Source organism: Struthio camelus, chromosome 25, assembly GCF_040807025.1.
Source record: "Struthio camelus isolate bStrCam1 chromosome 25, bStrCam1.hap1, whole genome shotgun sequence".
NCBI classification, from domain to species: Eukaryota; Metazoa; Chordata; class Aves; order Struthioniformes; family Struthionidae; genus Struthio; species Struthio camelus.
In genome coordinates this window covers 2,076,534-2,085,296 of record NC_090966.1, presented here as the reverse complement: position 1 = coordinate 2,085,296, position 8,763 = coordinate 2,076,534, and the positions used below count along the sequence as shown (strand labels likewise).

General features: G+C 53.9%; 1 long non-coding RNA gene across 1 annotated transcript; it reads left to right on the top strand.

Moving 5' to 3' along the window:
* Positions 1-4,053: 4,053 nt before the first annotated feature.
* Positions 4,054-8,418, top strand: LOC138062255 (uncharacterized). Its single transcript, XR_011136328.1, has 2 exons — positions 4,054-4,311; positions 4,816-8,418. It is a non-coding gene; the product is annotated as an uncharacterized lncRNA (long non-coding RNA).
* Positions 8,419-8,763: the final 345 nt, after the last annotated feature.

Below are 8,763 nucleotides of genomic sequence, written 5' to 3'. Positions count from 1 at the left end.
GGAGGGGGGAAGGGAACGTAGCTGGAGGGAGATGTTTTGTGGTAGTGCTAGGGAAGGAGGGTTGTTTCTTGGTGCCTTCCTGCGGGTGGGAGGGTGTTTGGCTAGTGCTTTGCGGGTTGCTCCTGTAGCGTGCCGAGGGATTGTGAAGGGCCAACTCTGGAGCTGCAGTTTGGAGGGGAGATGCCGGCAGAGCTGCGTAGTCGGCGACTGTGGCATGGCAGAGCCTTGTTTGGATGCTGGCCGAGCATGTGTTGGGCGTTCTTGGTAGGGGCGTGAGCTGTGCTGCTGGGCTTGGGCATGTGGTGCTGGCAAGAAGGCGGCAGGAAGTGGCGATAGCGTGGTGGTGCGGCTGGGGGTGCAGGCGGCCTTAAATGACGCTGCTTTGTTTTTCCTCGGGAGTGGAACCGTTTGGTGTGTCCTGGGCGCAGGGCTTGCGTGCTGGAGGAGAGCAGGAGAGGGAAAGAAGGAGCGGTGGTGTGTCATTTGTGGCTTCCTTTGCAGGTGTTCCGTCGGCCGCAGGAGCGGAGCAGGAGGACGAGAGCGACTCTCCCTGGGATTCCGAGGTGCTTTGTGTGAGGGGCGCGGTGGGTTGCCCGTGGGGGGAAGTGGGCGGGAGCTTGCCTTGGACGTGGGCCCTAGCAGGGATGAGGCTCAGTTGCCGCTTGTGGTGGCTGCGCCACAGGTTTGTTCCTGTGAACTGGAGCAGCCTGTGCTCCGTGCAAGCGGTTTGGCGAGGACTGTGCCTAAGTGGGGTGTGCTAATGTCGTGGGTGTGGCAGCAAGTGGCCTTTGAGTTGGATTTCTCGAGTGCTACTGAAAGAGAGAAGGTTCTGGTTCTGTGCGTGCTTGGAAGGGTTGCTGCTGCTTTGCCAGGTTATGCAGTGAAAGGAGCGTGTTTGGGACCGTGCAGCCAAGTACTAAGGACAGCAGCAGAGTGGGCGTAGGCTTGGAGGGAGCGCAGTTGGGGGCTCTGATAGGGCTGTTATACTTCCAGAGCCTGCGTTCCTTGACGGCCTGCCAGAGTCCCGAAGCAGCAGTGAATCTGCAGGTAATGCTTGAGCGGCAATCCGAGTTGTGCTTGGGCGGTCCTGCATTTGAAATGCAGTTTGTGGGTGAAGTGTTTCTGGAGATTGCTTGCCCCACTCTCTGCTTGTTTGTGTTGTCGCTCACCTAGGTGTCTGCAAAGGAGGGAGGAGAGCGTGAAGGACGCGAGGCTGCTGCAACACAGACTGATTTTCAGTGTGACGGACAGGTGAGGAGCTGTGTTGAAGAGCTGTGGAGATGTTAGCCTAGAGCGAGGTGTTATTCCCAAAAGAGCGCAGGCGGAAGACCGCAGAGAGTAGCAGATGTGAAATATACTTTAGATGTATATTATCTTGGGGCTCGCTCTGAAGAAGGCTGTTGTGAGTGAAAAGAAGAAGGTAGTGCATGCTCCTGCCCTTTTTGTGAGGCTCACGGCACAATCTTTCCTCAGGCGATGGGCGCAGAGCTGCCGGCGGAGGTTGCTGATGCTCCTGGAAAGCAGTTGCTTCCAGAAGGTTCACTTGAAGTTCCAAAGGTTTCCTGCGGTGAGCTGCAGGGAGACAAGTTGCGGTTGCAAGAGGAACTGGCCAGGGTGAAAGCCAAGGTAGGCAAAGCCTGTAGCGGCCTGCATGACTGTGAGGAGGTGTTTTTCCCCTGTAAACGATGGGGAAAAGCCCTTGTTGAGGCTGTAGGGTAGTAGTGCAGTGGTGTCCCTTCTGTTGCCTTCCCTTCTTCCCGCCGCTGCCCCATGGTGGCAAACAGACCAAGCGCGTCGGGGAGCTGCCCTTTCAAGCGTGAGGGGCCAAGCAGTGTGTTGGGAGCAGCCTCCTGGTGGGTAGGTGTGACCCAAGCAGTTTGTTGTCTCTCCGAACCCGCCTGAGCTTTGAGGTGGACCTGAAGGTGACAGTGGGTGAGCTCCGGGTGCCCTGAGAGTGCTGCGTGTTTTCCTGTGGAGGCAGCTGTACTCTTTGTCTATATTTGGCTGTGTGTGTAGAGCTTTGGTTCCTTCTTTGTAGCTGGTCAAATGCCTGCGAAGGTGACAGTCTGTGTTCTGGGGGGGTGCAGCTCTTGAAGGGGTGCGATCCTTCTTCATGGTTTGCGCTCGCACACGCAGCGCTGGTTGCTAGGTGGGGTTTTTGCGCTGTGTACGGGAAGCAGCATGTCAGGCAGGTGCTGTGACTTGTCCTGTTCCCTGACTGTAGGAGGAACTTGACCTCCTAACCTAGCTGCCCGGAGAAGGCTGTGGGTTGGCCCTAGTGCTGAGCTTTTTCTGTAGAAAACATCTTGGCCATCTTGTGGCTGCATAATGCAAATGTGCCGCAAAGTGCTATAGTTGCTGCAGGGCCCTGGGGATGAACCTGTAGTTAGTAAGCATTAGGATCCCGAAATGCTAATTCACTTCCAAGTTGTTTTTGGAGGCGTTCAGAGCTACTGACTTGCTTTCCGTTCACTACGCCCACCGCTGCCACCAACACAAGTACGGAGTTGAAGGAAGGAGTGTAGGGACCGGCTTTCCACCAGTTGTGTAAGAATAAGGTATAGCAGCCTGGGCAGCGTTGGACTAGAAGTCTTTGTGATTGTGGTCGTTATCCTGGAGTTGGGAAGTGCCAGCAGGAGAAGGGAGAGCCTTTGCAGTAATGCTTCCCATGGGGGAGCAAGGAGCTGGATGCTAGGAGCGTCCCGAGTCATGGGAAGGAGTAGGATTGGTGTTGCAGCTGCGTTTGGTCAGCTGGCAGGAAATTGAGATGGGGATGGGAGAGGCCGGTATGAAAGCGGAAGGAGCAACGTGGTTCTGGAGAGTCGAAGCAGTGGAGTCGTCTGTCTGAAAGCGAAGCTGACTAGCGTGGGTCCTGGTTGTGGTTTTACAGTTGCAGGCGTTGGAAGAGCAGCGTGTTCAGGCTGAGCGTTGTGTTCAGGATTTGAAGACGGCCCTGGCAGAGAAACAGAGGGAAGCGACAGCTTCTTCCCGGCAACTGCAAGACCTTCTGGAAGCCTCTTTGGGAGGCGTTAGCCTAAAAGACCTGGAGGAACGAGTGGGACGGTAAGGAAGTGGCACAGTGCAGCAAGGCTTTGCTTTGTGGGCTGGTGTAACAGCAACAGGATGGCCTTGTTGCATCTCAGCAAGTCAGTACACGATTTTGGGAGAGGCTTTTGCTTTGGACTGTGTGATTTGTCGCTGTTGTGCCAGTGTTGGTGCTCCTGTGGATTTCCATAACGAGGCCTGTGTTTCTTTTCAAGACTTGAACTGGAAAACGCCCGGCTGGAAGACACAGGGCAGCAGCAGGCAGCTAGACTCGAAGCTCTTCAGAAAGAGCTGCACGCCTCTGCCTCTGTAAGCTAGTCCTAGCCTTCCTGTTTCATGAGCTACTGTGCGCAGTTGTGTGTGTATGTATGCGGGGGCGTTTTTCGGAAGAGATTTTCCTGGGGAGCCTCGGGGAAATCATTCCCTGCAGGCTGCAGGCGATGGGCTGCTGTTGGTGCGCTCGCAGGCTTTCTGGTTTTGTGCGCTCCTCTGCTGAGTCTTACTTAACAGTGTTTGAGGTAAGGGTTTGGCACTTGTGCACCGGTGTGAATGGTTGCTGCTTTGTACCGGTGGTGGTGCTTAAGCCGTGTGGCAGCAGCACTTGAGCTGTTGCTGCCTTAAAGGCGTTCTGCAAGTGAACTTGTGGAACGTCCTTGGTGCCAAGCACGTCGTTGCCAAGTCTTAAGTGGCCTCCTCAGGCTGTGCCAAGAATTCCATTGCCCGCTGGTCGCTGAAGATCCCCCTGGAGCTTTAAATTAAGCTGTGCTCTGCCCGGATGGGGATACCTAATTACCGTTGGCTATTAGCGGAGGGCCTGAGGAAGGTGTTCTCCAGTGTGCGTGGCACCTTTGCCCCCGTGAGCCCCTCGCTAGTAGCGGGTGGTCTTTGCTTTAGTGGGGGTGGGGGGGAGGGTGGTGTGGGGGAGAGAGGGGTGGCAGGCACCAGTTTCTGTCCCTCGGTCTTAGCCTGGGTGGTGGAAATATTGAAGTGCTGCAGTTGGCGTGGGATTCTGTCCGCTGGAGTTGTGGGGCCGGCCCTCGGCTAGCAGAGAGAGATGTCCTGCGGCACCTTTGTGAGGAAGGCTGTGCGCACCTAGTGCTTCTAGGTGCCGTGAGTGAGTCGTGTGTGCCATTTCTTCTTCCTGTCCGGAAAGCGTGAGAGCGGAAGAAGGCCAGGGAAGGAGCTGGCAGAGTGGAAACAACCCGCAGAAGCCCGCCTGGAGGAAGAAATGAAGAAAAACATTGCACTGCAGAAAGAATGCAACAGGTAACAGCCTTTGAGTACTTGTAAGAGCTGTCGAATGAGCGGGGAGTCAGGCGTTATGTACCTTGCCCCTGCGACTCCGAGTACGTATCTGTTGGTGAGCGAGCTCAAGGCTTGCGTTGGGTCTTGCAAGTGGCTTCTGTAGGGGAGCGTGCGGTTTTAGGTAGGTGGAAGTGCAGGCAGGAGGGCAGTTGTCCTGGGAAGAGAGGGAGGGCGGGAGGGCAGGAAGAAGTCGCTTGTGTCTTGTGCCTGTTGTCAGGCAGAGGGAGAAGCTTCATGGGAGCAGATGAAATGTTGACTGGGCAAGTGATGTGTGGGAGGGGAATGATGTGGGTGGGTGGGTTGGTGTGGTGTTTTGGCTTGGTGTCTTGTTCTGGAAGTGCTGGTCTGTCCGCCATGGTGCAAATGAAGTAAGCCCCGCACCGTATGCGTGGTGCTTAGGGAAGCGCATGCGTAAAGGCGGACTGTGCTTGGGCTTCCTACTTTACTTGCTAATGTGCTGTGCAGGTCGAAGAGGCTTCTGGAGAAAGCTATGAAGAAAGTGAGGGCGTACGAGAGGCGGGCGCGAGAGTCTCAGATGAATTTCCCGGGCGAAAGGGAGGACCCGTGTTCGGGAAGGGGCAGAGAAGTTGCTAAATTAAGAACAAAGGTGAGCTTTGGTTGGCTTGTTGTGGTGCTTGTTTTGGAAAGCTGTAAGATTCTTTTCCTGGCTGTTGGGTTGTGGTGTTAATTATGTGGTGGCCGTGTTTTGAAAAGAACGGCTGTCTCTTACGGTCCCTGAAAAAGCCTGTGTAATCCTTTGGGAAGTGAAGAGGCGTTGCGATAGCGGGGCACTTGTGAGCCTGGGTCTTTCTGGGCGAGAGCCCAGCTTGAAAGCTTGAGGCCCTGGCAGCATCTTTGAGGTCTGACAGATGAATTTGTGCTCTGGAAGACCGGTAAGTAGGACCATTATAAGCCTAACCACAGTATGAAAGGCAAGGACATTGGAAGCATAGGTGTGAGAGGTGTGGAAAAGGTGCGTTTCTGCAGAGAGAAGACGACGACGAGGAGGACGGCGGCAGAGTTTTAGTTGACCTTTGGGGCCTACTGAAACCCTGGCACTTCTTTGTTGATTGTCTTCTAAACTCAAACCTGTGTGTGTGCGTGTATGTAGAAAGAGATAATCATTTCTGTTTCCTTTTTCCTGAAGCTTCAGGTATACCACTGTAAACAAGTGAATACCTTGTGATTATTGTATATTGTTGTCAATATGATTACAGTTGTTATCGCTCCCGTTCATTAGTTCATTAAACTTGGTTACTTACCTGTTACAATAGTAAACTCATTCCTAAGGAGTAGGGACACCTACACTACCAGCCGACCCTGTTTAGTGTCGGGAGCCCGCCGAATTACCTTACCAGGGCAAAATGCCTCTCAACTGGTTCGGTCGTTCTGCGGAGGCCTCCCGGCACAAACGGACACGCTCGGTGGATTGTCACAGAACTGCGTACGCTTAGACCTCTGGGTCTGCTTAGGTGAGTGAGTCCTTTCCCTGTGTGCAGGTCCGTGAGCTGTGCCGCTCCCTGGAGGCAGAGCGGAGGAAGTCGAGGCAGCTAGAGAAAGCAAACGAAGGTGCGCGAGAAGAGTTGGCTTGGCTGCATGGGAGCCGTGACAAACTGCGGAAGAGCAAGCGGCAGCTGGAAGAAGAGGTGGTTGCGCTGAGGTGTCGCTTAGAGGCCAAGATGAGGGATCAGAGGCACAGAGAAGAGGATAAAAGGGAGATTGAACAAAAGGCTGGGCAAGAGCTAAGGCAAAAACTACAGGAAGTCAATCTCTTTCTGCAGGTGAGCTCCCTTACCGCTAGTACGCGCAGTCCGTTTGTGGCTCGTCATTCATTCTTTACTGTTGTCATTTCTCGGTATGTTCTGCTTGTGCCGGTCAGTGCTGTGGGGTCATGGGCTCGTTATAGCTTCCGGAGGTTGCTGAAGGGTGCGAGCTTGTTGGATGGTTGTCCTCAGGCATTCTGAGATGTGGTGAATAATCTTCTTTACGCACCTCGGTCACTGGCGAATCTGTAACAGCGCCAAGAAAGAGGAGAATTGCAAGTGGACTAGTGTCTTAGAGAGACAGAGGTGGCTTAGTACTAGCTCTGATTCAAAACAAAACAAAGCAAAGCAAAAAGTTGCGCTGAGAGCCGGTTTCTTTCTGAACCAAAAGGATGATGTAATGGGGTGCTTTTGGGTTTTGCCCTTGATTGTAGAGGGCAGTGAGGAGGCCCAGTTGGCTCCCTGGGTGAGGTTGTGCTCTTCAAAGTGGGTGTGTGAAAGTGACTGGGGGGAATGATCTCTTTTTCTTTCCTGGGGGTTGAAACTGCATTATCTGCTTCAGACACAGGCAGCCGCCCAGGACCGAGCGGAACAACTAAGAGCCGCTTCTGCAGCTTCCGCAGTAGGCCAACTGCAGCAGAGAGTTAGGCATTTAGAATATGAATTGGCTCTCACAAAACGCCTGCAGTGAGAGAGCGCTAACGAGAGGCTTGCGGAAGCTGCTGCTGCTGCGCAATGCTATGAGCCCTGCAGAAGCCACTCTCTGGCAACGAACCCGGTGGGCAGCGCTTCCTCTGTGACGGAGAGAGTGGAAGCTCATATGGCTGAGGTAAGGCATTGGGAATACCTGTTATTCTCAAGCTGAAAATGAGCATCCATTCCTAGCTCCACCGCACCCAATCTAGGAGTCTAAACACGCCTGCTGACCCTCAGAGCGCTGCAACCTCGGCAAAAGCTCTGGTCCGGGCGCGCCCCAGAATTAGCAGTCCGTGTGACGGCATGTTCCTCACAGCGTGGTGAGCAGCGTGCCCTGAGGTTTGGGAAGGGCATGCCGAGAGTGGGCAAGGGAGCACGTGATTCTTCACAAAACGCCGTGATCCGTTCCCCTCCTTTGCACAGAGTGGGGGTGTGGAGAAGCTCTCGAGTTGGGGATTGCTTTGTGAGACAGTTAATGCCATAGAGTAATGGGAATGCTGGGCCGTGGTGGACAAAGACTTTCTCTGTACTGGGGGTGATGTTTCCAGTGTTTATTCCCATGTTGCAGTTGGCTTGAGAAGCTAATGCTACAAGAATGTAGCTCCTGAGGCCTTAAGGGTATCTTGTCTGTACAGGTGCAGGTGCGGCGGGAATGGTCAAAAATATCGCTGAAGAACTTGAGCAAGGTAATCTGTCAGGATCTGTTAGCGGTGTTACCAAGGAAGAGGACGGTTCCTCCATTTTGAACACAACTACTGGAAAGCTGCCAAGCTCCTGTGCTAAGCACAGTTGTTTTCTACTAGTAAGCTTTCCAACCTAGAGCTCTGCGAGGCAACTTGCTGCTTATGCAAATAACAGTCGTACAGAGTCGTCTGCAGTTGCCTTTAGATCACAGAGAGGAAAAGCGGCCTATGCGCACGTTCAGCCCCTGCCCCCGAGCCCCGAGCAATTCCACCTCTTCAGGATAATTGTTTCTCCAGAGTTGTGGCTTGGCGGTGACTGGGCCTGTTGCAAAGCAGGTAGCCCCTGAGAGCAATTCGAATTCTTCTGTCCCAGTAGCCTTTACTCTCCTAGCGAGTGGCCAGCCGTTGCGCTAGAGCTCTTTCCGTTTGCTAGGACGGACACAAATCCGTGGCATTGAATCCGTTTGCATTGTGACTGGAGTTGCCTGTCTCCTGGGAGTAATAAGGTTTGTTTGCTTTGGGGACCTTTTCCTACTGCAACACTAACATAGGGCATTTTCTCCCCTCCCGCTCTCGCCCCGCCCCTTCCCCAGCAATGGCTGAGCTGAATGGCTGGATCGGCTGGAGCTTCTCCCTGGGCATCTACTGAAGGATCTTCAGAAAACGTAGACCAGGAGCCGCTTTCCAGGGCAACGCAAGAGTGCCGCGATGTTTTGACAGCCCCGTTCCAGAGAGCTAAGAGTGGTTATCCTGAGACTACTACCTCCTGACAGAGGGACTCGCGTTACCAGGCTGTGAGGAAAAGCAACCCTTGCCACTGTTTTTGTACGAGTGCAACAGTGCGGTGTAGCCAATAATAATAACGTGCGGTCTTTAACTGCAAGTATTGTGTTCCAACTGGGTATTTAATAAATGTTGTAATCTAGTAGGTGTCTCCGTTTTATTCTGTTCCCCTTCCTGACTTTGCCTGCCCTGCGCATATGCCTGTCCCCTCTGCTCGTGTCTCTTATGGAGTAGTACGTGTTGCATTGCTGCCAAATGGTGGATGCTGGTGGAAGTCTGGCCTGCTGCGGCACTTGCGGGCGAGGGCTGCGTTTTGGCCCAGGCTTGGAGTTGTTCAGCGCTAGGCAGCACGGACGATGGAAGTCATGTTTCTGAAGGCCTAGCCAGGCTTTCTTCCTGGGCAGGCGCTTAGCCCTTCTGCCTCGCGCTGGTCTGACCAAAAGTCACTTATGCAGACAGCTCCAGGCCTGAGGGCAGAGAGGCCGTTT